We start from the raw sequence: 25417 nt of genomic DNA on the forward strand, positions 1-25417 counted from the left end.
AGAGAAAGCCTGTCAGAGGCTCTACCATCTTGTAGCTGTTCCTCTGGAACACATGGCTTTCTCGGTTGCTATGGAAGGAAGGAGAACATTGGAAGATCTTGTAACCAGCAATTATGTATGTAACTTTAGTAGTAGGAACTAGTCATTTGGCCTTACCTAACTGCAAGGGGGTAAAGAAGTGTAGTTCTTCCATGTCCCTGGAAGTAGAGGAGACCTGGCTATGGGTGAGCTTTAAAAAGTCTTTACAATAACGACCTTGCTTTTCCTGGCCATAGTTGAGTAGACTGAAGATGGACCTCTAATTCAAGTGGGGCCAGTTGGATTGTTTTGCCTAGGAGTTTGCTTTCGGGCCACCGGTGACTGGAATGTTCAGGCCATTAGACACAGAGGGTTTGCTCCTAGTCAGGGTGGTGGGATTCAAATACCTAAGCAATCAGAAACTTATCTGTAGAGAGAAGAATGAATCAAATGCATTGAAGAAATAAGGTGTTGTGTACCTTATTTGGGGAGAAAAAATAACTATTGGTATTCAGTGGCTTTGTGGGAAAAAAAAATAACTATTGGTATTCAGTGGCTTTCCGTTTCTCAGTTCTAGATCCTTAATGAATACTGGCTGTAGTTCCTACACATAGATTCATTTTTTTAAAAATAAATAAATAAATAAATTAATTAATTAATTTACTTTTGGCTGTGTTGGGTCTTCGTTGCTGCACGTGGGCTTTCTCTAGTTGCGGTGAGGGGGGGACTACTCTTTGTTGTCGTGCGCAGCCTTCTCATTGCAGAGGCTTCTCTTTGTTGCGGAGCACAGGCTCTAGGGTACGCAGGCTTCAGTAGTTGTGGCACGAGGGCTCAGTAGTTGTGGCACAGGGGCTTAGTTGCTCCAAGGCATGTGGGATCTTCCTGGACCAGGGCTTGAACCCATGTCCCCTGCATTGGCAGGTGGATTCTTAACCACTGCGCCACCAGGGAAGCCCCCTACACATAGATTTCTTGAGAATATATATGCTTTGGCAATGCACGGAATAGTCCCCAAAAGTGAGCATCTTTTGTTCCACAAAGAAAATCAGTAGATTTTCAGAAAGGAAAAAACAGACAGGTTATATTTTCTGACCACGGTGCCTATAGAAATGTACAGCAAGAGGATGCTTTACCTCCCCCCCAAAACAAAAACATACAGAACAAACAAAAACATAAATCTAAAACAAAAACACCTACATTCTTGGTGGGGGGAAGAGACATAGCTTTTAAATAGTGTAAAGGGACAATCATAGCTGAAGTACACAATTTAGAAGTAAGTTACAGTGAGACCACACTGTAATACCAGTGTAGCCAATGTGAAACTTTATGGGAAATTCATGGCAATTAAATATTAATTAGTAAATAAGAAAGATTAAAACGGATTGAACAAGTTGTATTGGTTCAAGATGGTGGAGTAGAAGGACGTGCTCTCACTCCCTCTTGCGAGAGCACCGGATTCACAACTAACTGCTGAACAGTCATTGACAGGAAGACACTGGAACTCACCAAAAAAGATACCCCACATCCAAAGACAAAGGAGAAGCCACAATGAGATGGTAGGAGGGGTGCAATCACAATAAAATCAAACCCCATAACTACTGGGTGGGTGACTCACAAACTGGAGAACACTTATACCACAGAAGTCCACCCACTGGAGTGAAGGTTCTGAGCCCCATGTCAGGCTTCCCAACCTGGGGGTCCGGCAACGGGAGGAGGAATTCCTAGAGAACCAGACTTTGAAGGCTAGTGGGATTTGATTGCAGGACTTCAACAGGAATGGGGGAAGCAGAGACTCCACGCTTGCAGGGCACACACAAAGTAGTGTGTGCGTCGGGACCCAGGGGAAGGAGAAGTGACCTTGTAGGAGACTGAACCAGACCTACCTGCTAGTGTTGGAGGGTCTCCTGTAGAGGCTTGGGGTGGCTGTGTCTCACCATGAGGACAAGGACACTGGCAGCAGAAGTTCTGGGAAGTACTCCTTGGTGTGAGCCCTCCCAGAGTCTGCTATTAGCCCCACCAAAGAGGCTGGGTAGGCTCCAGTGTTGGGTCACCTCAGGCCAAGCAACCAACAGGGAGGGAACCCAGCCTCACCTATCAGCAGACAAGTGGATTAAAGTTTTACTGAGCTCTGCCCACCAGATCAACAGCCAGCTCTACCCATCACCAGTCCCTCCCATCAGGAAACTTGCACAAGCCTCTTAGATAGCCTCATCCACCAGAGAGCAGACAGCAGAAGCAAGAAGGACCACAATCCTGCAGCCTGTGGAACAAAAACCACATTCACAGAAAGATAGACAAGATGAAAAGGTGGAGAGCTATGTACCAGATGAGGGAACAAGATAAAACCCCAGAAAAACAACTAAATGAAGTGGAGATAGGCAACCTTCCAGAAAAAGAATTTAAAATGATAATGAAGATGATCCAGGACCTCGGAAAAAGAATGGAGACAGAGATGGAGAAGGTGCAAGAAATGTTTAACAAAGACCTAGAAGAATTAAAGAACAAACAAACAGATGAAGAATACAATAACTGAAATGAAAAATACACTAGAAGGAATCAATAGCAGAATAACTGAGGCAGAAGAATGGATAAGTGACCTGGAAGACAGAATGGTGGAATTCACTGCCGCGGAACAGAATAATGAAAAAAGAATGAAAAGAAGACAGCCTAAGAGACCTCTGGGACAACATTAAACGCAACAACATTCGCATTATAGGGGTCCCAGAGGAGAAAAGAGAGAAGAGAGAAAGGGCCTGAGAAAATATTTGAAGAGATTACAATCGAAAACTTCCCTAACATGGGAAAGGAAATAGCCACCCAAGTCCAGGAAGCACAGAGAGTCCCATACAAGATAAACCCAAAGAGAAACATGCCAAGACACATAGTAATCAAATTGGCAAAAATTAAAGACAAAGAAAAGTTATTGAAAGCAGCAAGGGTGAAACAACAAATAACATACAAGGGAACTCCCATAAAGTTAACAGCTGATTTCTCAGCAAAAACTCTACAAGCCAGAAGGGAGTGGCATGACATATTGAAAGTGATGAAAAGGAAGAACCTACAACCAAGATTACTCTACCCGGCAAGGATCTCATTCAGATTCGATGGAGAAATCAAAAGCTTTACAGACAAGCAAAAGCTAAGAGAATTCAGCACCACTAAACCAGCTCTACAACAAATGCTAAAGGAACTTCTCTAAGTGGGAAACACAAGAGAAGAAAAGGACCTACAAAAACAAACCCAAAAGAATTAAGAAAACGGTCATAGGAACATACATATTGACAATTACCTTAAACGTGAATGGATTAAATGCTCCAACCAAAAGACACAGGCTCGCTGAATGGATACAAAAACAAGACCCATATATATGCTGTCTAAAAGAGACCCACTTCAGACCTAGGGACACATACAGACTGAAAGTGAGGGGATGGAAAAAGATATTCCATGCAAATGGAGATCAAAAGAAAGCTGGAGTAGCAATACTCATATCAGATAAAATAGACTTTAAAATAAAGAATGTTACAAGAGACAAAGAAGGACACTACATAATGATCAAGGGATCAATCCAAGAAGAAGATATAACAATTACATATGCACCCAACGTAGGAGCACCTCAATACATAAGGCAGCTGCTAACGGCTGTAAAAGAGGAAATCGACAGTAACACAATAACAGTGGGGGACTTTAACACCTCACTTAAACCAATGGACAGATCATCCAGACAGAAAATTAATAAGGAAATACAAGCTTTAAATGACACATTAGACCAGATAGATTTAGTTGATATTTATAGGACATTCCATCCAAAAACAGCAGATTACACTTTCTACTCAAGTGCACATGGAACAGTCTCCAGGATCACATCTTGGGTCAGAAATCAAGCCTCAGTAAATTTAAGAAAATTGAAATCATATCATTTTCTGACCACAATGCCCTGAGATTAGAAATCAATTACAGGGACAAAAACGTAAAAAACACAAACAAATGGAGGCTAAACAATACGTTACTAAATAACCAAGAGATCACTGAAGAAGTCAAAGAGGAAGTCAAAAAATACCTAGAGACAAATGACAATGAAAACACGATGATCCAAAACCTATGGAATGCAGCAAAATCAGTTCTAAGAGGGAAGTTTATAGCAATACAATCCTACCTCAAGGAACAACAAACATCTCAAATAAACAACCTAACCTCACACCTAAAGGAACTAGAGAAAGAAGAACAAACAAAACCCAAAGTTAGTAGAAGGAAAGAAATAACGATCAGAGCAGAAATAAATGAAATAGAAACAAAGAAGATAGTAGCAAAGATCAGTAAAACTAAAAGCTGGTTCTTTGAGAAGATAAACAAAATTGACAAACCATTAGCTAGACTCATCAAGAAAAAGAGGGAGAGGACTCAAAATCAATAAAATTAGAAATGAAAAAGATGTTACAACAGGCACTGCAGAAATACAAAGCATCCTAAGAGACTACTACAAGCAACTGTATGCCAATAAAATGGACAACCTGGAAGAAATGGACAAATTCTTAGAAAGGTATAACCTTCCAAGACTGAACCAGGAAGAAATAGAAATATGAACAGACCAATCACAAGTAATGAAATGGAAACCGTGATTAAAAAGCTTCCAACAAACAAAAGTCCAGGACCAGATGGCTTCACAGGTGAATTCTATCAAACATTTAGAGAAGAGCTAACACCTGTCCTTCTCAAACTCTTCCAAAAAATTGCAGAGGAAGGAACACTCCCAAACTCATTCTATGAGGCCACCATCACCCTGATACCAAAACCAGGCAAAGATGGTACAAAAAAAGAAAATTACAGACCAATATCACTGATGAATATAGATGCAAAAATCCTCAACAAAATACTAGCAAACAGAATCCAACAGCACATTAAAAGGATCATACACCATGACCAATTGGGATTTATGCCAGGGATGCAAGGGTTCTTCAGTATACGCAAATCAGTCAATGTGATACACCATATTAACAAACTGAAGAAGAAAAACCATATGATCTTCTCAATCGATGCATAAAAAGCTTTTGACAAAATTCAACACCCATTTATGATAACTCTCCAGAAAGTGGGCCTAGAGGGAACCTACCTCAACATAATAAAGGCCATATATGACAAACCCACAGCAAACATCATTCTCAATGGTGAAAAACTGAAAGCATTTCCTCTAAGATGAGGAACAAGACAAGGATGTCCACTGTCACCACTATTATTCAACATGGTTTTGGAATTTTTAGCCACAGCAATCAGAGAAGAAAAAGAAATAAAATAAATTCAAATTGGAAAAGAAGAAGTAAAGCTGTCACTGTTTGCAGATGACATGATACTATACATAGAGAATCCTAAAGATGCCACCAGAAAACTACTAGAGCCAATCAATGAATTTGGTAAAGTTGCAGAATACAAAATTAATGCACAGAAATCTCTTGCATTCCTATACACTAATGATGAAAAATCTGAAAGAGAAATTACGGAAACACTCCCATTTACCACTGCAGCAAAATGAATAAAGTACCTAGGAATAAACCTACCTAGGGAGACAAAAGATCTGTATGCAGAAAACTATAAGATACTGATGCAAGAAATTAAAGATGATACCAACAGATGGAGAGATATACCATGTTCTTGGATTGGAAGAATCAGTATGGTGAAAATGAGTATACTACCCAAAGTAATCTACAGGTTCAATACAATCCCTATCAAATTACCAACGGCAGTTTTTACGGAACTAGAACAAGAAATCTTAAAATTTGTATGGAGACACAGAAGACCCCAAATAGCCAAAGCGGTCTTGAGGGAAAAACACAGATCTGGAGGAATCAGACTCCCTGACTTCAGACTATACTACAGAGCTGCAGTAATCAAGACAATATGGTACTGGCACAAAAACAGAAATATAGATCAATGGAACAGAATAGAAAGCCCAGTGATAAACCCATGGACCTATGGTCAACTAGTCTATGACAAAGGAGGCAAGGATATACAATGGAGAAAAGACAGTCTCTTCAGTAAGTGGTGCTGGGAAAACTGGACAGCTACATGCAAAAGAATGAAATTAGAACACTCCCTAACACCATACACAAAAATAAACTCAAAATGGATTAGAGACCTAAATGTAAGACCAGACACTATAAAACTCTTAGAGGAAAACATAGGAAGAACACTCTTTGACATAAATCACAGCAAGATCTTTTTTGATCCACCTCCTAGAGTAATGGAAATAAAAACAAAAATAAACAAATGGGACCTAATGAACCATCAGAGCTTTTGCAAAGCAAACTACAAACAAGACGAGAAGACAAACTCTCAGAATGGGAGAAAATATTTGCAAACGAATCAACGGACAAAGTATTAATCTCCAAAATATATAAACAGCTCATGCAGCTCAATATTAAAATAACAACCCAATCCAAAAATGAGCAGAAGAGCTAAATAGACATTTCTCCAAAGGAGACATACAGATGGCCAAGAAGCACACGAAAAGCTGCTGAACATCATGCAGATCAAAACTACAGTGAGGTATCACCTCACACCAGTTAGAATGGGCATCATCAGAAAATCTACAGACAACAAATGCTGGAGAGGGTGTGAAGAAAAGGGAACCCTCTTGCAATGTTGGTGGGAATGTAAATTGATACAGCCACTATGGAGAAAAGTATGGAGGTTCCTTAAAAAACTAAAAATAGAATTACCATATGACCCAGCAGTCCCACTACTGGGCAGTATACCCAGAGAAAACCATAATTCAGAAAGACAGATGTACCCCAGTGTTCTTTGCAGCGCTATTTACAATAGCCAGGACATGGAAGCAACCTAAACGCCCATTGACAGATGAATGGATAAAGAAGTTGTGGTACATATATACAATGGAATATTACTCAGCCATAAAAAGGAATGAAATTGAGTCATTTGTAGAGGCATGGATGGATCCAGAGACTGTCATACAGAGTGAAGTAAGTCAGAAAGAGAAAAACAAATATCGTATATTAACGCATATATGTGGAACCTAGAAAAATGGTACAGATGAACTGGTTTGCAGGACAGAAATTGAGACACAGATGTAGAGAACAAATGTATGGACACCAAGGGGCGAAAGTGGCGGGGGAAGCGGTGGTGGTGTGATGAATTGGGAGATTGGGATTGACAGGTATACACTGATGTGTATAAAATGGATGACTAATAAGAACCTGCTGTGTAAAAAATAAGTTAAAATTCAAAAAAAACCCTGAATGAACAAGATATGCAATTCACACTGGTTTAAAACAATAAAATAAATTAGAATGAAGCAATTAATAAATATAAAATTATAAGTTAATGAAAACCAAAACAACTCAATGAGTAAAATCAAAAGGTGGCAGACTCTGGGCAAGTCTGCTTAAGAAAACAAGTCTGCTTAAGAAATGACTCCTTGATCCATGGGCTGCATAATGGATGTTGTGTTAGCAGGCATGAAAACAACACTAATCTCATTGTACATCTCCATCAGAGCTCTTGGGTAACCAGGTGCACTGTCAATGAGCAGTAATATTTTGTTTTTTTACTTTTTATTTTTTTAATTTTATTTTTTTATTGAAGTCTAGTTGCTTTACAGTGTTGTGCCAATCTCTGCTGTACAGCAAAGTGACCCAGTTATACACATAGAGGTGTTGTTTTTTTAATATTCTTTTCCATTATGGTTTATCACAGGATATTGAATATAGTTCCCTGTGCTATACAGTAGGACCTTGTTGTTTATCCATACTATATATAATAGTTTACATCTGCTAGTCCTAAATTCTCAGTCCTTCCCTCTCCCATCCCTTTCTCCCTTGGCAACCACAAGTCTGTTCTCTTTGTGAGTCTGTTTCTGTTTTGTAGATAGGTTCATTTGTGCCATATTTTAGATTCCACATATAAGTGATATCATATGGTATTTGTCTTTCTCTTTCTGACTTGACTTCACTTAGACGATCATCTCTAGTTGCATCCGTGTTGCTGCAAACAGCATTATTTCGTTCTTTTTTAATGGCTGTGTAGTATTTCATTGTCTATATGTACCACATCTTCTTTATCCATTCATCTGTTGATGGACATTTAGGTTGTTTCCATGTTTTGGCTATTGTGAATAGTGCTGCTATGAACATAGGGGTGCATGGATCTTCTTACATTCCCACCAGCAGTGTAGGAGGGTTCCCTTTTCTCCATACCCTCTCCAGCATTTATTTGTAGACTTTTTAGTGATGGCCATTCTGACTGGTGTGAGGTGGTATCTCACTGTGGTTTTGATTTGCATTTCTCTAATGATTAGTGATGTTGAGCATCTTTTCATGTGCCTACTGGCCATCTGTATGTCTTCTTTGGAGAAATGTCTGTTAAGGTCTTCTGCCCATTTTTCAATTGGGTTGTTTGGTTTTTTGTTGAGTTGTGAGCTGTTTGTATATTTTGGAGATTAAGCCCCTGTCTGTTGCATCATCTGCAGATATTTTCAGTGAGCAGTAATATTTTAAAAGGAATCTTTTTTTCTGAGCTGTAGGTCTCAACATTGGGCTTACAATATTCAGTAGACCACGTTGTAAACAGATGTGCTGTCACCCCGGCTTTGTTGTTTCATTTAGAGAGCATAGGCAGAGTAGATTTAGCATAATTCTTAAGGCCCTAGGATTTTCGGGATGGTACATGAGCATTGGCTTCAACTTAAAGTCACCAGCTGCATTAGCCTCTAATAAGAGAGTCAGTCTGTGCTTTGAAGCTTTGAAGTCAGGCATGGATTTCTCCTCTTTAGTTATGAAAGTCCTAGATGGCATCTTCTTCCAAGATAAGGCTGTTTCGGGACTTTGCTGGTGGTCCAGTGGTTAAGACTCTGTGCTTCCAGTGCAAGGGGCACGGGTTCCATCCCTGGTCGGGGAACTAAGATCCCGTAGGCCATGAGGTGTGGCCAAAAAAAAAACAAAAAAAAAGCTGTCTCATCTGCATACATTGAAGATCTGTTGTTTAGTCACTTTTATTAATTATGTTAGCTAGATCTTCTGGCTAATTTACTGCAGCTTCTTCATCAGCACTTGCTGTTTCACCTTGTACTTTTATGTTATGGAGATGGCTTCTTTCCTTAAACCTCATGAACCAGCCTTTGTTAGCTTCAAACTTTTTTCTGTAACTTCCTCATCTCTCTCAGCCTTCCGAGAATTGAAGAGAGTTAGGACCTTGCTCTGGATTAGGTTTTGGCTTAAGGGGATGTTGTGACTGCTTTGATCTTCGGTTCAGACCACTAAAAGTTTCTCCATATCAGCAATAAAGCTGTTTTGCTTTCTTACCATTTATGTGTTCACTGGAGCAGCGCTTTTAATTTCCTTCAAGAACGTTTCCTTTGCATGCACAACTTGGCTAACTGTTTGGTGCAAGAGGCCTAGTTTTTGGCCTGTCTTGGCTTTCGACATGCCTCCCTCACTAAGCTTAATCATTTCTAGCTTTTGATTTAAAGTGAGAGACGTGCGACCTTTCTTTCACTTGAACACTTAGAGGCCACTGTAGGGTATTTAATTGGCCTAATTTCAGTATTGTTGTGTCTCAGGAAATAGGGAGGCCCAAGGAGAGAGAGAGAGAGAGAGATGTGGGGGAATGGCTGGTTGGTGGAGCAGTCAGAACACACACAGCATTTATCGATTAAATTTGCTGTCTTATGTGGGCGTGGTCCATGGTGCCCCCAAACACGTACAGTGGTAACATCAGAGGTCACAGATCACCATAACAAATATAATAATAATGAAAACGTTTGTCATTTTGTGAGAGTTACCAAAATGTGATACAGAGCCATGAAGTGAGCAAAAATACTGTTGGAAAAATGGCATCAATAGACTTACTTGACACAAGGCTGCCACAAACCTTTAATTTGTAAAAAACACACTGCAATGAAACAAAGGTATGCTGTAAATATTTGAAAGGGAAAGTCAAAACTTGTATTCTGCATATGCCCTTTGCAGAGCATATAATCTACCTAGAAAAACCAAGAGAATCAATTGATAAAGTTGGAAAACGAATAAATGAGTTCAGTAAGGTTCCTGTACACATGATGAACAAAAAAGTCAGGCTCCTTATATACCAGCAATAGCAGTTCAACTTGAAAGTGCTATCAGTGTTTGCTTTGTTTGATAAGAAGTACCTGTTAGTCCCAGCCTGCTTGGCAGTTACCTGTCCCAGAATGCTTTGAATCATGAAGAGAGAGCTGCAGGAGATGAAGCTTCCAATTTCCTGCTTGCTTCAGCACAGAAGTCAAATGTTTGAAGGGCTAACACAAGTCTGATTGTTTCATGACAGCCCCAAATAGCTAAAACTATTACCTATGATGCCCGTCTCACCTTGCTTTAAAAAATGTTTCTGGACAACTTTCCCTCGAAGAATGTATTACTGAGTTCCCTGGAGAGCCTGGAGGCCTAGCCTCCTACTAGTGTCCTGCAAGAATACCAAAGAAACTAGTAAGGAAAACAGAAAAGGGATTCCCCTAAAAACAACTAGTTTTGTTTTTCTGTTTGTTTTTTTTTGTTTTGTTTTTAGTGTAATACATGCTTATAGTAAATAATTCAAACAATACAGAAAAGTGAAGTTTCCTCTTTACTTCTCTCTTTCTGCTCTGCCCTTTCCTCAGTTTACTTTTCATTGGTAACCGCTGTTGCTACTTTATGTATCCTAAAATTTCCTCTCCATTTACAAACATATATTTCCATTTCTTGTGTTTTGTACAGGTGGTATCATGCATTTTGTGTTGCAGCTTGCGTTTTTCATGAAACATTTTCTGTATCTCTCTCATTGTTTTTAACCTCACATTGACCTTTATTCTCTAAGGCTCTGTATAATCTCTTTGGCAGACCCTTTTTTCCTGCTGCTCTCCAATCCCTGAAGCCTTTTCATGGTGCCTCTTTTTCTGACCTTTCTATTCATCTTCTTGCTGTCAAGCATTCTTATGTTTTTTGGACAAACTAATGTTTTTAAATGTGTGTAAAATAAAATACATTGGATTACAAAGGAAACCAATTATATTGAAATACCACTATTAAAGTAATTAAAAAATTTTAAGATATAATAATATGTATTTTCTTTTAGTAACTCATTAAATAACCCAGAGATGGGTTTTAATAACTGCCCTAATTTTTAAATAACGATGAACATAAATAATACTCTGAGTTATCTGCAACAGTGTAATTTGATGAGACTATGATTCTTTTGGTAACAAAGTTACAGGTAGTGCTAACACTACTGTGGGCTTTGCCTACTCTCATAATTAAATAATTACATTTAAATTTCAGTTAGGGGTTAGTGAAACTAAAGATGTAATTTTTTCTCATCTAAGTTCATGGACCTCCTGAATTTTTTGAGGTCATGGGCCTCTGACTAAGAATGCTAGCAACTGAAACTTGATTCACACTGGAGGACACTGATTATTTTGCAGCCCACTAAAGTGTTGGAAGTTTCTCTTCCACACCACCTCTCCTTTGGGCCTGGAGATGGGTTATCCTCCTTGCCCCTCTTTGCAACTTCTACACCACTCTCCCTCCAGTCTTACTTAACGTCAAACAAAAGAGATGGTTTTGAATCATCTCATCAGAAAATACCAGCTACTGCTGCTCCTTGCAGTTTTCCATTGAACCTTGGCTTACTCCCCACTTATTGCCCCTTATTCTGTGAAGCTTTTATCTTATGTAGCTCACTGTCTCCAGCACTACTTTATTCTAATTCTTGAGGATCTCAACATCTAGGTGGGTATTCTTCCACTACCTTCCTGATCTCTTGGTTTCTTGACCTCTTCCAGTGTCTTCCACTCTACTTCAGCCACCTGTGGTCATAGCTCAGATCTGTTATTCAATAATAATGTGCTTATAATTATACTCCCCTCCATAGTTTCAGTTTCAAGTATTGTACTCTCTGATTTTCACTTGTCACCTTTTCAGCTCATGCCTTCTAGTATAAACTATCCTTTTTTTTTTTTTGCGGTATGTGGGCCTCTCACTGTCGTGGCCTCTCCCGTACGCGCAGGCTCAGCGGCCATGGCTCACGGGCCCAGCCGCTCCGCAGCATGTGGGATCTTCCTGGACCGGGGCACAAACCCACGTCCCCTGTATCGGCAGGCAGACTCTCAACCACTGTGCCACCAGGGAAGCCCTAAACTATCTTTTTACCTCACCGGGACCATTGACCCTTTTAGCGTTTAATCGTTTCTTACTGCAGCCCCCCTTATGTTCCATCCCTTCTCCTTATTCATTTTAAATTCTATGGTCAGTCACAATTGTTCAGTTGCAAATACTCTCAACACCCTTGCCCTCACTTGCTACATTGCTTAGTTGAGAAACTCCACTGCTAGATAAATCCAGTTGTGCCTACTCTTCACTTTTGTTGTTATTGTTTGTTATTGTTGTAAAAACAACAACAACATATATTTACCCCCTTAACTTTTTTTTTTTTTTTTTGGGGGGGTACACAGGCCTCTCACTGCTGTGGCCTCTCCCGTTGCGGAGCACAGGCTCCGGACGCGCAGGCTCAGCGGCCATGGCTCACGGGCCCAGCCGCTCCATGGCATGTGGGATCTTCCCAGACCGGGGCACGAACCCGTGTCCCCTGCATCTGCAGGCGGATTCTCAACCACTGCGCCACCAGGGAAGCCCCCCCTTAACTATTTTTAAGTGTACAGTACAGTATTGTTAATTATGTGTACATTGTTATACTAGAACTTTTTCATCTTGCCCTGCAGAAACTTTACCCAGTGAACAACAACGTCCTGTTTCCCCCTTACCCCAGCCCTGGCAACCACCATTCTGCTTTCTGCTTCTGTGAATTTGATTACTTTAGATACCACATGTCACTGAACTCATGTAGTATTTGTCTTTTTGTGATTGGCTTATTTAACTTAACATAATGTCCTCATGGTTCATTCATGTTTGTAACATATGGCAGGATTTCCTTATTTTCAAAGGTTGAATAATATTCCATTGTGTTTATATACCACATTTTCTTTATCCACTCATCTGTTGATGGACATTCTGGTTGCATCCACTTCTTGGCTATTGTGAATAATGCTGTAATGAACATGGTTGTGCAAGTATCTCTTCAAGATCCTCTTTTCAATTCTTTTGAATATATACCCAGAAGTGGGATAGCTGGATCATACAATAGTTCTATTTTTAATTTTTTGAGGAGCTTCCGTACTGTTTTCCACAGTGGCTGCACCAATTTACGTTCCCACTAATAGTATAAGAAGGTTCCCTTTTCTCCACACTCTCTCTAGTATTTATTATTTGTACTTTTTGATGATAGCCATTCTGACTGGTGTGAGGTGATACCTCATTGTGGTTTTGATTTGCATTTCTCTGATGATTAGCAATGTTGAGCATTTTTTTCATGTGCCTGTTGGCCATCTGTATGTCTTCTTTGGAGAAATGTCTGTTTAGGTCTTCTGCCCATTTTTTGATTGGGTTTTTTTTTTTGATATTGAGTTTTATGAGCTGTTTGTATATTTTGGAGAATAATCCCTTCTCGGTCACGTCGTTTGCAAATATTTTCTCTCGTTCCATAGGTTTTTTTCATTTTGTTGATGGTTTCCTTTGCTGTCCAAAAGCTTTTAAATTTGATTAGGTCCTACTTGTTTATTTTTGCTTTTATTTCTTTTGCCTTGGGAGACTGATCTAAGAAAATGTTGCTACAGTTTATGGCCAGGAATGTTTTCCCTATGTTCTCTTCTAGGAGTTTTATGGTGTCCTCTCTTATATTTAGGTCTTGAAACCATTTTGAGTTTATTTTTGTATACTCTGTGAGGGAGTGTTTTAATTTCATTGACTTACATGTAGCTGTCCCGCTTACCCAACACAACTTGTTGAAGAGACGGTCTTTTCTCTGTTTTATATTCTTGCATCCTTTGTTGTAGATTGACCATAGGTGTGTGGGTTTATTTCTGGGCTTTCTGTTCTGTTCCATTGATCTATATGTCTGTTTTTGTGCCAGTACCATGCTGTTTTGATTATTGTAGCTTTGTGGTATTGTCTGAAGTCTGGAAGGGTTATGCCTCCAGCTTTGTTCTTCTTGTTCAGGATAGCTTTGGCAATTCTGAGTCTTTTGTGGTTCCATATACATTTTAGGATTTTTTGTTCTAGTTCCATGAAAAATGTCATGGGTATTTTCATAGGGATTGCATTAAATCTGTAGATTGCTTTGTGTAGTACGGACATTTTAACTCTTCCAGTCTAAGAGAATGGGATATCTTTCCATTTCTTTGAATCATCTTCAGTTTCCTAAATCAGTGTTTTATAGTTTTCCACGTATAGGTCTTTCACCTCCTTGGTTAAGTTTATCCCTAGGTATTTTATTTTTTTGATGTGATTTTAAATGGAAATTTTTTTTTTTTTACTTTATCTTTCTGACATATCATGGTTAGTGTAAAGAAATGCAACAGATTTCTGTATATGAGACTTGTATCCTGCTACCTTGCTGAATTCATTTATTAGTTGTAGTAGTTTTTGTGTTGAGGCTATAAGGTTCTCTATATAGAGTATCATGTCATCTGCAAATAGTGACAGTTTAAAACTCTTCCCTTCCAATTTTGGACAACTTTAATTTCTTTTTCTTGTGTGATTGCTGTGGCTAGGACTTCGAATCTATGTTGAATAGAAGTGGTGAGAGTGAACATCCTTGTCTTGTTCCAGAATTTAGCATAAAGGCTTTCAGCTTTTCACCTTTGAGTATTATATTGGCTGTGGGTTTGTCATAAATGTCTTTTATTATGTTGAGATATGTTCCCTCTGTACCTGCTTTGGTGAGAATGTTTATCATAAATGGATGTTGAATTTTGTCAGATTCTTTTTCTGTGCCTATTGAGATGATCATGTGGTTTTTGTCTCTCCTTTTGTTGATCTGTTGTATCACATTAATTGATTTGTGTATGTTGAACCATCCTTGGCAACCGTGGAATGAATCCAGCTTGATCATGGTGTATGATCCTTTTTATGTACTGTTGGATTTGGTTTGCTAATATTTTGCTGAGGAGTTCTGCATCTACATTCATCAAAGATACTGGCCTGTAATTTTTTTTTTTTTTTGTAGTGTATTTGTCTGGTTTTGGTATCAGGGTGATGGTCGCTTCATAGAATGAACTTGGGAGTGTTCCCTCCTCTTCAATTTTTTGGTATAGTTTGAGAAGGATGGGTATAAGTTCTTTGTGTATTTGGTAGAATTCCCCATTGAGGCCATCTGATTCTGAATTTTTGTTTACAGGGAGTTTTTTTTAAATTACAGATTCTAATTCACTTCTAGTGATTGGTCAAATAATCTGTTTCTTCTTGACTCAGTATTGGCAGGCTGTATGTTTCTAGAAATGCATCTGTTTCTTCTAGGTTGTCCAATTTGTTGGCATATAACTGTTCATAGTATTCTCTTATGATTTTTTGTGTTTTTGTGGTATTGGTTGTTACTTCTCCTCTTTCTTTTTTTTTTAAGATTTAATTTAATTTTTATTTTTTTAGCTGAGTTTGGTCTTTGTTGCTGCACGCAGGCTTTCTCTAGTTGTGGCTAGCAGGGGCTACTCTTCGTTGAGGTGCGCAGGTTTCTCATTGCGGTCGCTTCTTTTTTTGCAGAGCATAGACTCTAGGTGCATGGGTTTCAGTAGTTGTGGCACTCGGGCTTCAGTAGTTGTGGCTTGCAGGCTCTAGAGCACAGGCTCAGTAGTTGTGGTGCACGGACTTAGTTGCTCCACAGTATGTGGGATCTCTCCGGACCAGGGATAGAACCCGTGTCCCCTGCATTGGCAGGCAGATTCTTATCCACTGCCCCACCAGGAAAGTCCCTCCTCTTTCATTTCTTATTGCATATATTTGGGTGTTTTCTCTTTTCTTCTTGGTGAGCCTGGCTACAGGTTTGAGTTTTTGTTGCTTGTGCTTTTGATGTCATATTCAAGAAGTCATTGTTCATTACAATGTCATGAAGGTTTTCCCCTATATTTTCTTCTAGAGTTTTATAGTTTCAGGTCTTATGTTTAACTTCTTAAACCATTTTGAGTTAATTTTTGTATACTGTGTAAGATAAGGATCCTTCTTCATTCTATTGCATGTGGATACCCAGTTTTCCTAGCAGTATTTGTTTAAGAGGCTGTCCTTTCTCATTGTGCAGTGTTGGCAACCTTGTTGAAGATCATTTGATCATGTATGCAAGGGTTTATTTCTAGGATATCAGTTCTGCTCCATTGATCTGTACATTTGTCTTTATATTTGATCTGAATGTATGGCAGCACCATGGTTTTTATTACTGTAGCTCTACGTAATATGTTTTGAAATCAGGAAGCGTGGGGCCTCTAGCTTTGTTCTTCTTTCTCAAGATTGTTTTGAATATTAGGCGTCCTTGAGATTCTGTATGAATTTTAAAATGGCCTTTCCTATACATGCAAAAAGTGCCATTAGGATTTTCATAAGGATTGCATTGAATCTGTAGATCGTTTTGGGCAGTATGGATATTTCAACAGTGTTAATAAGTTAGTGGTTCTGCATCTGAGGATTATGTAGGATTATGTAGTACTGCAGTACATATTTATTAACAAAAATAAAGTATAAGTGGACCTGTGCAGTTCAAACCCACATTGTTCAAGGGTCAACTATATGATCTTTATTATGTTGAAATAATTTCCTTCTATTCCTAGTTTAAGTGTTTTTATCATGAAAGTTTGTGGAATTCTGTCAAATGCTTTTTCTGCACCTGCTGAGATAATCGTGTGGGTTTTTTTCTAAGTTGTGTTAATGTGATGTGTCTCATTTATTAATTTTCTCATGTTGAATAATCCTTGAATTACACTTGGTCATGGTGTATTACACTTTAACTGTGCTGTTGAATTTGGTTTCCTACTGTTTTTTTTGAGGATTTTCCACCTGTATTCATTAGTGGTATTGGTCTGTAGTTTTCTTTTCCAGTAGTATCTTTTTCTGGCTTTGGTATCAGGGTAATGCTGGGCTCATAAGATGAGTTTTGAAGTGTTCCTCCTCTTCAGTTTTTTGGAAGACTTTGAGAAGGATTGGCATTAATTGTTCTTTAAATGTTTGGTAAAATTCTCCACTGAGACCATTTGCTCCTGGGCTTTTCTTAGGAGATTTTTAAAAATTGAAGTATAGTTGATTTACAATATTATATTTGTTTCAGGTGTACAACATAGTGAGTCATTATTTTTATAGATTAGACACCCTTTAAAGTTAGTATAAAATATTGGCTATATTTCCTGTGCTGTACAATATATCCTTGTAGCTTATTTATTTTATACACAGTAGTTTGTACCTCTTAATCCCCTACCCCTATCTTGCCCTTCTACACTTTCTTCTCCCCGCTGGTAACCACTAGTCTGTTCTCTATATCTGTGAGTCTATTTGTGTTTTGCTTTATCTATTCATTTTATTTTTTAGATTCCACATATAAGTGATATCATACAGTATTCGTGTTTTTCTGTGTGACTTATTTCACTAAGCATAATACCCTCTAGGTCCATCCATGTTGTTGCAAATGACAGAATTTCATTCTTTTTCATTGCTTAGTAATATTCCATTGCATATATGTATATACATACCACTTCTTTATCCATTCATCTTTTGACAGACACTTAGGTTGCTTCTGTATCTTGGCTGTTGTAAATAATGTTGCTATAAGGATTAAGGTACATGTATCTTTTTTAGTTAGGTTTTTAGGGACTTCCCTGCTAAGGCAGTGGTTAAGACTCTGCCTGCCAATGCAGGGGACACAGGTTCAAGCCCTGGTCCGGGAAGATCCCACATGCCGCAGAGCAGCTAAGCCCATGCACCACAACTACTGAGCCTGCACTCTAGAGCCTGCGAGCCACAGCTACTGAAGCCCATGCACCTAGAGCCTGTGCTCCGCAACAAGAGAAGCCACCGCAATGAGAAGCCTGTGCGCTGCAATGAAGAATAGCTCCCGCTTGCCACAACTAGAGAAAGCCCATACACAGCAACGAAGACCCAATGCAGCCAAAAAGAGACAAAACAAAACAAACCAAAAATTATGTTTTTGTTTTCTTCAGATATATACGCAGGAGTTGAATTGCTGGATCATATGGTAGTTCTGTGTTTAGCTTTTTTGAGGAACCTGCATACTGTTTTTCATAGTGGCTGCACCAATTTACATTCCCACCAACAGTTTATACAAGGGTTCCCTTTTCTCCACATCCTTGCCAACATTTGTTATTTGCAGACTTTTTGATATAGATAGGTGTGAGGTGATATGTCATTGTGATTTTGATTTGCATTTCTCTGATGGTTAGTGATGTTGAGCATCTTTTCATGTGCCTGTTGGCCATCTGTATATCTTCTTTGGAAAAACATCTATTCAGGTCTCCTTATTTTTTAATCAGGTTGTTGGTTTTGTTGGGAGATTTTGATTACTGATTCAATCTCCTTACTAGTTATAGGTCTGTTTGGGTTTTCTTTTCCTTCATGGTTCAGTCTTGGTAGCATGTATGTTTCTAGAAATTTATCCATTTCTTCCTGGTTATCCAAATTGTTGTTGTGTAATTATTCATAGTAGTTTCTTAAATCCTTTCTATTGCTGTGGCATCGGTTGTAATGTCTCCTCTTTCATTTCTGATTTTAGTTATTTGAGAATTCTCTCTTCTTTTTAGTTAGTCTAGCTAAGGGTTTGTAAATTTTGTTGATCTTTTCAGAAAACAAATGCTTCATTTCATTCATTTTTTATTTGTTATTCTGTTATCTATTTTATTTCTGCTGTAGTCTTTATTAGTTTTTTTCATTATAACTTTATTTTCTTATTTTCCTAGTTCTCTGAGGTGTAAACTTAGATTTTTAATTTGAAATCTCTCTTTTTTTTTAATTATAGGCATGTAGTGCTGTAAAATTCCCTCTTAGAACTGCTTTTGCTGTATCATATAAGTTTTGGTATGATATGTTTTTGTTTACATTTGTCACAAGATACTTTCTAGTTTCCCCTGTGAGTTTTTCTTTGACCCATTGGTTGTTCAAGAGTGTATTGTTTAATTTCCACATATTTGTGATTTTTCCAGTTTTCTTAGTATTGATTTCTAGTTTCATTTCATTGTGGTTAGAAAAGATACTTGGTATGATTTCAGTATTCTTAACTTTGTCAAGACTTGTTTTGTGGCCTAACATGTGATCTGTCCTGGAGAATGTTCCATGTGTGCTTGAGAAGAATGTGCATTCTGCTCCTGTTGCATGGAGTGTTCTGTATATGTCTGTTAGATACAGTTGGTCCATAGTGTTTTCAAAATTCTCTGTTTTCTTATTGATCTTCTGTCTGGTTGTTCTACCCATTGTTGAAAGCAGGAGAGTGAAATTTCCCACTACTGTTGTGTTACTGTCTGTTTCTCCCTTCAGTTTTATCAAGGTTTGCTTCTTATTTGGGTGCTTTGATTGTACACTTGCACTTTTGCAGCTGGAAGTGGCTGGAGAATTAACTTTGCTGTTGGTCCTCCAGTTAATGATCATTAAGGTCAGCCGAGCCCTTAATGTTGCTGAGCAGTAGTTCCTAATCCATTTACCTCCCTGACCTGGTCTGATCTAGGTGATCATTTAAACTTCTCTTCCTCAAACCTCTAACACTACCTTCCACATTCTTTACTCTCAGTATACAACTTTGCTTTTCATCTCACTGAGAAATAGATGCCATACAAGAAAACATTCATAAAGCTCCTGCTACTACATCTATCCATCTGTCTTCATCAGTGCTCATGTATTCTGACTTCTCTCTATTATTATTTAATAACTGACCATCCTTCTAGGAAGTACCACAACCGCCACTGTGCTCTAATTCCATCCCTTCTCTCTTACATGATGCAGGATCATTGTCATCAGCACACCACTCTACTCTTTCTTATCTCATCTTAAACAACAGCAGTGTAAAGTCTCTTGACTCCACTTTCCCCTCTAACTGTTGCTCAATTCTCCCCCCCCCTTTTTTTGGAGGAAGTGTCTATACTTTGCTTCCAGTTTTTCTCATCCCAATATCATAGGTGTCCGCCTGCTCTAATTAGGCTTTCCTTCCCAGCACCCTGCCTAAACTGCTCTTGTGAAGGTTAACCATGACTTTTCCTTTGTCATCCTTGAATTATCTGACCTGTTAACAGTATTTGACACAGGTGGTCATTTATTCTCTCCTCCTGGAAATACTTTCTTCACTTGGCTTTCAAGACTGCATACTCTTCTTAGTTTCCATCTCAGTCTTTTTTGTCATGGAGTGCCTCCAGGGCTCAGTCCTTGCACCTCTTTTTTAGCCATTCTCATTCCCTTTTTGAGCTTATCTGTCCTCGAGGCTTTGAAACCATCTGTGTGTTGATGATGCCCAACTTTTAATCTCCAGCGTGAACCCCTAATCAGAAATGCAGATTTATACTTCTCTTGGATGTCTAACAGGCAATGAGAAATGTAAGTTTTCCTAACAGGAACTTATCATTCTTTTCCTTAGTAGTTTAATGTGTCAGGCTTAGATGGCCTCCCCTTATCTGAGAATAATATTAAAATACAAAACAAAAACAAAACTATTTTCTTCTAAGGAGTGATGAAGGGCTCAAATCTCTTTTTAAAGCCAGATGGCTAGTCAGTTTCTCAACACTCTTTATTGAATAATCAGTTTTTATATGATTGAAATGTTATCTTTATCACTCTGTGAATATCAGGCTTAAAAATTACAAATTGCCGGGACTTCCCTGGTGGTGCAGTGGTTAAGAATCCGCCTGCCAGTTCAAGGGACATGGGTTTGATCCCTGGTCTGGGAAGATCCCACATGCCGTGGAGCAACTAAGCCTGTGCGCCACAACTACTGAGCCGGTGCTCTAGGGCCCGCGAGCCACAACTACTGAGCCCGCATGCCACAACTACTGAGCCCATGTGCTGCAACTACTGAAGCCCGTGCTCCACAACAAGAGAAGCCACCGCAATGAGAAGTCCACGCCCCACAACGAAGAGTAGCCCCCTCTTGCTGCAACTAGAGAAAGCCCGTGTGCACCAACACAGCCAAAAATAAATAAATAAATAGATTTATATTTAAAAAATTACAGATTGCCATCCAGTATTTGCATTATAGATTTTACACTCTTGAAAACGCTGTCTATATTTAATCCCAATTAAAGGCACAGGAAATGAAATAACCCCAAGGTTACATACACTACACATCTATTAAATTGGCAGTTATGTGATAAGAGGAAATAGATAGCACATCTGTTTTGCCAGTATCATAAAATAGATCAATCTCAGGGGAAAATAATTTTACTACACATAGTGGTGTACCATGGGGCTAAGGGTTTGACCTTAAAATTTCTATTCAGTGATGGCATCCTATATCCCTGGTCTAGCTAGGGTTTGTTTCAAGGGAGCGTAGGCATAAGGTGAGTAAACTAGTGGGCTCAAGGCAGAATTTCTTAGTGCTGTTTTGTTGTTATTACTCTTTTTTTTTTCTTTCTTTTTTTAAAGTTTTTGGCTGCACCCCACAGCATGTGGGATCTTAGTTCCCCAACCAGGGATTGAACCCACGCCTCCTGCACTGGAAGGCAGAGTCTTAACCACTGGACCGCCAGGGAAGTCCCGTTATTACTCTTTTGCTAATAAAATAAAACTTAAAAATGATTTCTGTCCCATTAATGCATACATTGAACCAGATATGTTTCATGTAAAATGGGGAATGGAAATGAAGTTTTCTATTTGGCTGAGTGGTATAGGGTGAAAAACCTGTAGGCCTCCTTGTATCACTAGCTTCATCCTAAACCCTGTCTCATTTTATTATTCACACCATTAAAATATAAAAAGTTATTCACAAATGATACCTTTCCGCCTGGAGTTTAGGAGACAGTAGTATAGAGCAGTATTTAATTAATTAATTAATTTTTTTGCGGTACACGGGCCTCTCACTGTTGTGGCCTCTCCTGTTGCGGAGCACAGGCTCCGGATGTGCAGGCTCAGCGGCCATGGCTCACGGGCCTAGCCGCTCCGCGACATGTGGGATCTTCCCGGACCGGGGCACGAACCCGTGTCCCGTGCATCAGCAGGCGGACTCTACTACTGTGCCACCAGGGAAGCCCTAGAGCAGTATTTAAATGTTGGTCTTGGGCATAGGATGGGGACACAAACTCCTTGAAGTACCCACACACATGGGTAATTTCAAGTGAATTAATTTATAGACCCTAAACTTCCACATGTGCTCTTTCCTAAAACTGACCTTCCTGTGAATCAGTCTTTCAAGTGGTTTCTTCTTTCCCACATCCTTTCTACCATTCCCCTTTTCCATTTTACAAAATAATGGCATAACTCTTCTCCTGTTGCTACTTTTTCCATGATGCATTTGTTCTGTGGTGGAAATACCTCAGGGAATAAAAGACAATTCCAAGACACCAAAACAGTGGTGCTGGGGCAACTGGATATCCAACTGTAAAAGAATGAAGTTGGACCCCTACCTCATACCATATACAAAAATAACTCAAAGTAAAGACCTAAATGTAAGAGCTAAAAGTATGAAACTCTTAGAAGAAAACATAGGTGTAAATTTTGTGGCTTTGGATTAGGCAGTGATTTCTTAGATACGACATCAAAGGAAAAAACAGATAAATTGGACTTCATCAAAATTAAAAAAACTGGTGTACCTCAAAGGACACTTTCAAGAGAGTTGAGAAAACAACCCACAGAATGGGAGATTCATATGCAAATCATGTCTGATAATTGACTTGTGTCCAGGATACATAAAGAACATTTGTAACTAACAACAACAAAAAACTCAATTTAATAATGGGCAAAGGATTTGAACAGACATTTCTCCAAAGAAGATGTAGAAGTGGCCAATAAGATAGGTGAGAAAATAAATAGATACTCAATAGCATTAGTCATCAGAGAAAGGCAAATCAAATCCACAGTGAGATACCACTTCACACCCACTAGGATGGCTGTAATCAAAAAGACAGATAAAAACAAGTATTGGTAAGCATATGGAGAAATGGGAACCTTTATATGCTGCTGTGAGAATGTAAAGTGATTCAGCTGCTTTGAAAAATAATTTAACAGTTCCTCAAAAAATTAAATAGAGTTACTATATGATCCAGTAATTCTACTCTTAGGTATATACCGAAAGAATTAAAAATATGTTAACTCAGAAACTTGTATATGAAAGTTCATTGCAGCATTATTCATAATAGCCAAGAAGTGGAAATAACCCAAATGTCCATTACCTGATAAATAGATAAAATGTGGTTTACCTATACAATGGAGTATTCACCCTTGAAAAGAAGTGAAATACTGACTCATGCTGCATACAACATGGATTAACCTTGAAAACATGATGCTACGTGAAAGAAGGCAGTCATAAAGGACCACATATTGTATGCTTCCATTTATATGAAAATCCAGAATAGGCAAATACATAGAGAAAGTGGACAAGGTTGGGGCAGGGGGGAGTTGCATGTGATTGCTAATGGTTACAAGGTTCTTTTTTAGGGTGATGAAGTGTTCTGGAATTAGATAGTGGTGATGCTTTTACAGTTTTGTGAATATGCTGATAACTACTGAATTGTATGCTTTAAAAGAGTAAATTTTATGATATGTGAATTATATCTCCAAAAACGAAGCAAAACTTCAGGGACTCCTAAAGTGGCAGTTTCCAGATGTTGGTGTTAGTATTGTGAAAGTAAGTAGCTTTAATCTTTGGGGAACAAATTCTTTAATGGTTTCCAGTTTTTTGCTTTGAACAAATTTGAAGGGTTTTTCAATTTCAATATCCAAAAATAATCAATTTGTTAGCTGCTAAGTCATTAAAAATATTTTTGGTGGTAAATGACAATAGCATTTTTCAGTAAATCACTAGGAAGGAATTTTGTAAATTTGTGCGAATCTAAAAAATTGTGTGACTCTACTGATAAAATTCCTTCCATTCCAGTCACCTATTAATATGAACAAAATTTCTCAGTACCTTCTTAAAAAAAAAAAATCAAAAACAGAGAAGTAGGGATACACTGAATCATCTCATTTTAGCAATAATTATACAAACAGATGAACTAACTGAAAAAAAAGCCCCATCCAGCCCATTAACAGATACATTTCCAGTAAAATTTTTGCTTTTAATGCTGTTAATTACTATCACATCTGTAATGTTTTTTATTTAGATCAATTATGTATGCTAATAGTAATGGTAATTGAATCTCAAATAATTTTTAAAACTGAGAGGATTATTTATGATCAAAGGAAATTTTAAAGAAATTTCCATTCAAACTGCAGATACGTATGAGTGATTAATAATAGACTTTCAAGTATAAAAATTATTATATGCAGGGTGAATGTAATAAGATAATATGAGTTCAAGGAGGGGAAAAAAATGATGTGAAAATTTTATTTTCAAGTGGATCATACTGGGTGTCAGATCACACTGGTGTTTGGATTCTGTTGAACAGATTTAAGAGTGATGTCACAGATTTATGTAAAATGTCGGTATTTACAATATGCCAGAAATCATATTCTTTGCAGTTATCTGACTTGTGAAAGATTTTAGATGTCAACTTTAAAATGTGTGAGGGATTATGTAGGTTTTTAGAGTTATATTTGGGGACACACAAGCCAAAAAAACTATTAACTAGTAATTGAAGGCCAGTGCTCAAATGCTTAGATTTTGTATGTTAGGTAAGTCCCAAGTTCGAAACGTCTCTGTCGCTTATTGGTTGTGTAACCTTAATCTCTCTAAGCAGTCTTCCCATAACCAAAAACAAAGATGCAGCTTCCTGGGCTGTTGTGAAGATTAAATAAGACCAGGTAGGGCTTCCCTGGTGGCGTAGTGGTTAAGAATCCGCCTGCCAATTCAGGGGACTCGGGTTTGAGCCCTGATCCGGGAAGATCCCACATGCCATGGAGCAACTAAGCCTGTGCGCCACAACTACTGAGCCTGTGCTCTAGAGCTCCACGAGCCACAACTACTGAAGCCCACGTGCCTAGAGCCCGTGCTCCTCAACAAGAGAAGCCACCGCAATGAGAAGCCTGCACATGGCAACAAAGAGTAGCGCCCTCTCGCTGCAACTAGAGAAAGCCCTCACTCAGCGACAAAGATCCCATGCAGCCAAAAATAAATAAATTTATTTAAAAAAAAAGATCAGGTAAGGAAAATGTTTAGCACAGCACCTGGCACTTAGCACTAGTCACTAACATTTATTTGACAGTTACTACATACCAAGTATTTTTCAAAGTGCTTTATACATGTTATCACTTTAATCTTCCACAAATCTTTGAGGTAGAAGTTATTCCTGTTTTGCATAAGGGGTTAGATGAGAAGCTTATGCTCTGGAGAGCAACATAATTCACTAATTAAATGCACCAGCTCTGAAGCCCCACTTATTTGTGTTTGAATCCTGTCTTTGCCACTTATTAGCAGTGTGACTTTGCTAATC

The sequence above is a fragment of the Hyperoodon ampullatus genome (assembly GCF_949752795.1).
Source record: "Hyperoodon ampullatus genome assembly, chromosome: 1".
NCBI classification, from domain to species: Eukaryota; Metazoa; Chordata; class Mammalia; order Artiodactyla; family Ziphiidae; genus Hyperoodon; species Hyperoodon ampullatus.